At 34.7% G+C, this 6949-nt stretch overlaps 1 long non-coding RNA gene across 1 annotated transcript; it reads right to left on the bottom strand.

The window, feature by feature from the left end:
• Positions 1–3099: 3099 nt before the first annotated feature.
• On the bottom strand, positions 3100–4804 carry LOC139116493 (uncharacterized). The gene is made up of 3 exons (XR_011548314.1): positions 4696–4804; positions 4005–4078; positions 3100–3288 (listed from the first exon to the last, which is right to left on the bottom strand). It is a non-coding gene; the product is annotated as an uncharacterized lncRNA (long non-coding RNA).
• Between the last annotated feature and the right edge of the window lie 2145 nt (positions 4805–6949).

Below are 6949 nucleotides of genomic sequence, written 5' to 3'. Positions count from 1 at the left end.
CGATCGATATTCTTTCATCGGAAATTGATACAAGTTTGTGTTGCATACTCTCGGATCGCATGGTGTTCCCAGCTCAACATAGCGCCAAACTTGGCCAAGTGTGCCGAAATGTGATGAAACATCAGCATCACCAAAACTGAAAAAACTGTCGTCGATTTAATTTGAGTACAAGAAAAAATTGGATACGTTGACTTTATGGTATATAAGTAAATATATACGGGTTTTTATGGAAATATTCATTGTCATGCCATTGTTTTAACAACCTAGTGCAAATGCCCTTATTCTTTGATATGATAACAATTGATCTTTCGCTATAATAACTCCTCTGAATTTTGTCACTACAGCTCTAGTAAAGATTAAAATGATTACAATCAGGGACTTGAATGCACGTTTTTTGAACTAAACTCTGAAGGATATCGATACGGCGAATTTTCTCTTGATCATAGCTAATTAACTAAAAAATCATATTATTATCTTATTGTAATCCAATTAATGATAAGTCCGATTTTCATGACCATTCCATATGGGCATTTTTGGGCAAAAAGAACAAAATTTATGTCCGTCTTGATGCCTTATGTGTTCATAGAAACCATTTTCAGGTTTACAAAATCATTTTTTTAAATTTATTTTAAAATGCCTTAGAATAAAACAAAAATTTCGAAACGTTTTTGATGGGTTGTAATGAACAAAGTTGATATTTATACTCATGGAACCTGTTTCCATGGTAATCATTTGAATGTAAGTTTTTCATGAACATCACCAAAAAGGACTCTGATTGCTAAAAAAAAATAGAACAAAAACATTTAGGGTTGCAAAATCAAAATGTAAATTCTAACACACTATCACTTGTTCAAAATATCACTTTTGCCAAATGACATTGAAAATGGCTACAAAAGCAAAAAATGAAAAGGGGTTTTATGGGTTGAAAATAACTAACGAAATTTTTATATGCAAATGTAGCCTATTTCAATGGCAATCATTTAGTGTCCAGAAACATAAATTATCAAAAGTCCAACCAATACAAATTTGACCTTGCAAAAATTTGACAATTAGAGCATCGAGGGTTAAAAAAACAAAGGCAATATCCACTACTATACTTTTTGTTTCTGTTGCAACCAGAACTTAAGAAGAGTTGCCATAGAAACAACTGCTCTTATTGGTAAATTTTTAGGGCTACCATTTATATTTATCTAATTGGTAAAGGTAATGAAATGTGCAAATTACTATTTAGCTGATAGGAACAGGGCAAATGGCTTAAATGGCTGTCTGGAGGTGCATGTGGAATAGCATTTTATACTGTAACATTAATGGAAAGAAACCCTGCTGATATGGCATGATGCAGGCTACATGAGCATAATTATTAAGTTTATTATTTAAGCAATAAAGCACATCCAGCGATCGTATACCACGAGATTTTGACCAGTTCACGACATATATGCACGATCGATTTATTGCTATTATAGCATGACATATTGAAATTCTGGCATGGAACGTCATAAAAAGGACTTTTCCTCAAGCTGAGAGCTAGTGTGCATGGCAACCGTGGTATATCAACAATATACCACGGTTCTTTTCGCGTCTCTACAAATCAGATCGCTGTATTTTAATCATCAGTATTATGGTATGATATAATACTAATTATTAAGTTTATAATTACACATGCACATCATCAACGTTGTGTACTATTCATTAAAGAAATAATGTCAACAAAGTGTCTGACAATCAAACAATTGGGGAATTTTTGTGTCATATATGTCAATAACCGGTTGTAATGTCCTCATGTAAAATAAGGTTAAATGTCGACCAAAGTCATCCAAAACATATGTGGAGATATAGTGGTATAACACTGGTCAATATCTTGGGAAAATCTTTCCTCGATTTGCCGCATGCCTATGAACAAAGTAGATTTTGACGCCATGTTGAACGGGAAAGTGCTACAGTGGCAGAGAAATAGGTAACAAGTTCAAAGTGCAACCTCAATGCCATGGGCTAGTATTTTAGCAAACAAGTCAGCTCACTGTTTAACTTACGTTTCGCTATATTCTCAAAGTTACATCTTTGTAATGTTCATGTCACATACTATTCTACAGATTATTACAGTTCTTTTCTTTATTTGAAGAAAAGCTGACAATTTTGAATAAAAGCAGTGAACGATGTGAAACCCAATTCCGTTCCATACTTCATTAGCCTATAGGCTGTAAGCCATTTCCACGTCCTTGTTAAATGGTCAATAATTTCCTTAAACTCAAACTTCGCCCTTAGCCTGTTGCGCAACTTCCTTTCTCTGGTTTGCCCAACGAGACTTAAGGTAAGACTATCCAAAATGGAATAGTTGCCAAAATTAGTAGGTAGTAAGACATCAGTGTCAATATTTTATCAGTGACCAAAATGCATCGAAGATTTAGCTAACTTGTACTTTTCAAATGAAAATACAAATGGTCCGTTTTCACAGCACAAGTGAAGATGGAACATTTCTAATTAATCGTTTTAACTTACTTTTACATGGATTATTAAGCGATATGTCATTAGACCACAAACATAGAAATTCAAAGAATAGGTAACTTAAATTATATCGATTGTGTAGTTTATATAATTTTATACAGATTCGTTCGCTTCTAGGTATCTGTCAATCAACAGGGGCATGACAGTAATGTCACTGTAATCAGGCAATATGTTATATATTTCAAAAGAAGCAGGTGAAACACTTGATTTTTTAAATGAAATAGGATAATTCAAAACAGATCACTTAGGTCTAAATCAGCCCTCTTTGGTGAGTCTATAGTGGGTTTGCATCATGCATATACACGTGGGAATTTTGCAATACAACTTGGTGGACCGTTTCAAAAATGTTTAAATTACTCGAAATCCTTTGTAGCATTGATAATTATAACTATTTAGCAAGTTCATCAGAGTTATTTCATGCAAGTGTCATCAAGAGGTCAAGTTAGCAATGTAGCAGTGTTTGGCATTGTTTATTGTTTAAGATGTGGTAAGGACCCTCTGTCGGCAAGACTTTTTCATAAAAAGTGTTTTGGAAAACGCAAAGAGTAATATCATGAGTAGAAAAGCCTTCTAAAGCAGTTCACTTACATTTTTGTGAGTCATCGATTACATCGTCTATGCCAACCTGTCCATCAGGCCTATGATCTTCTCCTTTGATAGAGCTTTGATATACACCTCTATCGAAGTCTGTCAGAGACTGATATGGTCGTCTATTGTCATAGTCAGTCCATTCATAGTCCAAAGAGTCATTTTTGTCATCTTGTTCATTACTTGGTACAATTGTACCTGAAAAAATAATAAGGTATAAATGTATCATAAAAATGGTTACTTAGCAACTTCGAAATTATGATGTCTTAGACAATACAGAACTGCCAAACACATGATATTGCATAAAGTGAGATAAGAGGGGACAATGTAAGTTATCTATGTTAGAATGTATAAACATGAAAAACTCTTCCTTTTTCATTATTTATTTATTTACGCTTTAAATTAGCGACCAAATTACTCAATGAGTAATTTTCGTCGGGGATCAATAAGTACAACAATGTTAATATTGAGAGAAGTACATTTAAAAATTAGTTCACAAAGGAAAACTCTTATGTTGTTTGGCAGAGAATCCCAGAGTTTTGTAGCACTGTAATGAAAACTATGTTGATCAGTATTTTAAACCAATTTTGGAATACACTATATTTTGACAAAAAACAGAACGTGTTAGCAAAGGATGAACATGTCAACTTATAACTTCAGTGGGGTGAACAGTTATCTAAGTTGTCTCGTAGTCGCTTTCTCATGGCGTCTCTTATAAACGAAGATCGAATATATATTTTCAATTATTGCCTACTACTTGAGTGATTGTCCTTTTTTCATAACCGGTGTATACATCGATGCAAAATTGTTTGATACGGCCAATGTTGGTTCTTTTGAAATACTAGCATGATCGTTTCATCGCGACATCAGCAAAAAAGAAAAAAGAATATTTAAATGGATGCTTTTTGACTTACTGTTTTCCTTCTGGCTTATCTGAGTGAAGTCTATGGCTGCATAATCATGGTCCTCATGGTCTTGCTGGTTATTCCTTAGAGAGAGAGGAAGAGAGAGAAAGCGAGAGAGAGAGAGAGAGAGAGAGAGAGAGAGAGAGAGAGAGGTGAGTATGTGTGTGAGAATGAGAGACATACAGGCAGACAGGAAGGGAGACATTATACAAGGCGGGAAAATACACACATTTGCTTAATTAGAGACAGAAAAGTGTGATTGGTTTTCCATTGTATTATAGATACACTAGGAGTAGCAAGACTATTACTTCACAGCATAATTTATACATATGCAAAAAAACGTCCCATTCGTGTATAATTTGCATCATGAATCTGGCTCACAGTCGGAGGACACAGAGCAGGTTTGAGTTATTCTGTTTATTACATTGTTCATATATTGAATATCAAGCGCCCCTTGAGGTTCAGATAATTCGTTGATGACTAAACGGGCCGTATAGTCATTTAGCAACAAAAATTATCCTTGGACTATTTTTAACACTGTTGATAAGCAAAGTATGAAAATAATCGAATTACACAAATTTTCATGAAACACTGGTCCGGTGTGGCAGATATTTTAACATCATAAAATACCGGGGAAAAAAACAATGAAAAGAACGGTGAAAATAAGTAAAATTTCATATACAGATATATATTTACTTACCCAGCGTGCACTTTGTTCATCTGATGTCGCGCGTATTTCATAGCAGCCAGAATGACAGCAAAAAATGCGAAAATACACATCAGCAGCAGAACAACTGTAAATGTATGCTTGCCTGTACCATCGGTTAAACCATGTAGATACAAAAACCAATACACGAGTAAGAGAAATTTATGATATTGTATTTCTGATATTTAAATTATTTTACTCATATACGGCAGAGAAATGACGACTATATTGATCTTAAGTTTATTACACATCCATAATCAGTACTTCTTTCAAAGTATATATGTTGTAACGAACTCGAAAATATGTTTTGTGGATTTAGTTATTTTTTTCCAATTAGAGAGTTAAGCGGCCATTTTAGTTAAAATATAGGTATATCTTAGGAAATGTGCAAGTATACACTATCTTAGCGTACTTTGTCCGTATTTTATTTCATTGATTATGTAAGATAATATTTTCAAGAAATTAGGAAACATGAGGTTTGATTGGATTGATTGTAATGCCTTACTTCATTATTGTTAATGATTGCAACCCTGATTTTCTGTAAATATTTTGAATGATAACAACACTTTTCAATGTTAGGAAAAACCAGCATATAAAGTGTCTAATCTTACCTGAGGTATATGCCATATACGGATCACAGGATTCATTTTTGCAATATTCCAAACATCTATGAATATACATAGGAATCAAGCCTAATTTCATATAGTACAATCGTTGTTATGTACTACATATTTTCACACTTTTTTATTGGAAAGTTAAGTCAATCAAAGGCCGTCAATAAGCCTTTGCTATTATTTTTAACTACAATAAACAAACCCCTGATGCAAAAAGCAAGTGCATCTCAAAAATATCCAGTAATAAGGGAATCTTCTATAGATACAACGGTCACCACAGCATAGCGGTGAGGTCCATTGGTTACACCGACCAATTATAATATGTCAAGAACAGATAATCAACTAAAAGAATTGATAACAGGAAACGTAACATCGTGTGGTTTAACCCCCTTTCAGTAAAAACCTGGAAACTAACATTGGCAAGAAATCTCTTCAACTTGTTGATAAACATTTTCCAAACAGGTCAAACTCAACAGGAACTTCAGCATAAAGACACAATTAAATTGAGTTACAGCAACATGAATAATATGATCCGTGCAATCGTATCGCATATTAAGAGGCTAATCACTGGATGCCAGCGAAAAGATCGAGTTAATAAGGGGAAGGTTTAAATCAGCTTCAGATGCGTTTCACGCGTGTTCCAGTGAGTGGTATAAATGGACCATTTCTTTAGTAATTAATTTGAAAGAATTCCACTTAATTTTCCTATATATGTGACCTAATTGCATGCTCCTCTAACTCATTGGTCAATGGTTGTGTTCAAAACATGGCACGGGAAACCATGCATGCCATTAAACACTCTATTTTTTGTGGCATTACTCCTTCAAGAAGTGTAATTACAGACCGGTTTGTAAGCAGTCTTCTTTATCAAAAAGTGCCTTGATCACCACTGGGCGCCCTTATTGTCTTATATTACTCCAAGTTGTGTGATATTTAGATGCAGTGGAATTCCTTATACCTTATGCCTTCTACTTTCTGGCAGTGACACCGTAGCTCAAAGGGAATGGAATGTTGGCCACTGACGGAATGACCATACATCTAGCAATTCGGGTAGGTTGCGCGGAATACCATACGGTTAAATGTTTAGTCACCAAGGGGAAAGGTGAACCCAAAAGGACTGGATCGATGCTTTTTATGGTTGCATGTAAGGTAGTTGTGCATACATCAGCTACATCAGCCCATGTCGGTCTATGTTCAAGTGCTTGTACTAAAGCTGGATCTAGGACAAGGTGTTTTCAGCATGTTTGTATCATGATATGTAATCTCTGTCTTTGTGGCTTTATATCATTAGACATTTTAGATTTCGTTAGGTTCTACGTTTAAACCTACCCTTGGCCCAAATTCGCTTGAAAAGTTAAACGGATAGAAATATATAATGCATAAACTCCCTTAGTGGACACCGAGGGTACCCTATGCCAGCCAGAGCATGTTTTCCTCTAATCAAAACTGCTTACAACACTGGTCTGTGATGTCGCTTTTCTAGGGGTTAACGCCACAAAAGATCTTTCATGAAAAGATATGCTTGACCTCCCAATGGCATATGTTTAACATGACAACTGACAACTCATGTTAATAGGAAAGCATATTAATCACAGCATGATTATGCTTGATCTTATTAATTTTACAGAATGCCT

Source organism: Ptychodera flava, chromosome 17 (genome assembly GCF_041260155.1).
Source record: "Ptychodera flava strain L36383 chromosome 17, AS_Pfla_20210202, whole genome shotgun sequence".
In the NCBI taxonomy this organism is placed as follows: domain Eukaryota; kingdom Metazoa; phylum Hemichordata; class Enteropneusta; family Ptychoderidae; genus Ptychodera; species Ptychodera flava.
This window is presented reverse-complemented; position numbering and strand designations above follow the sequence as displayed.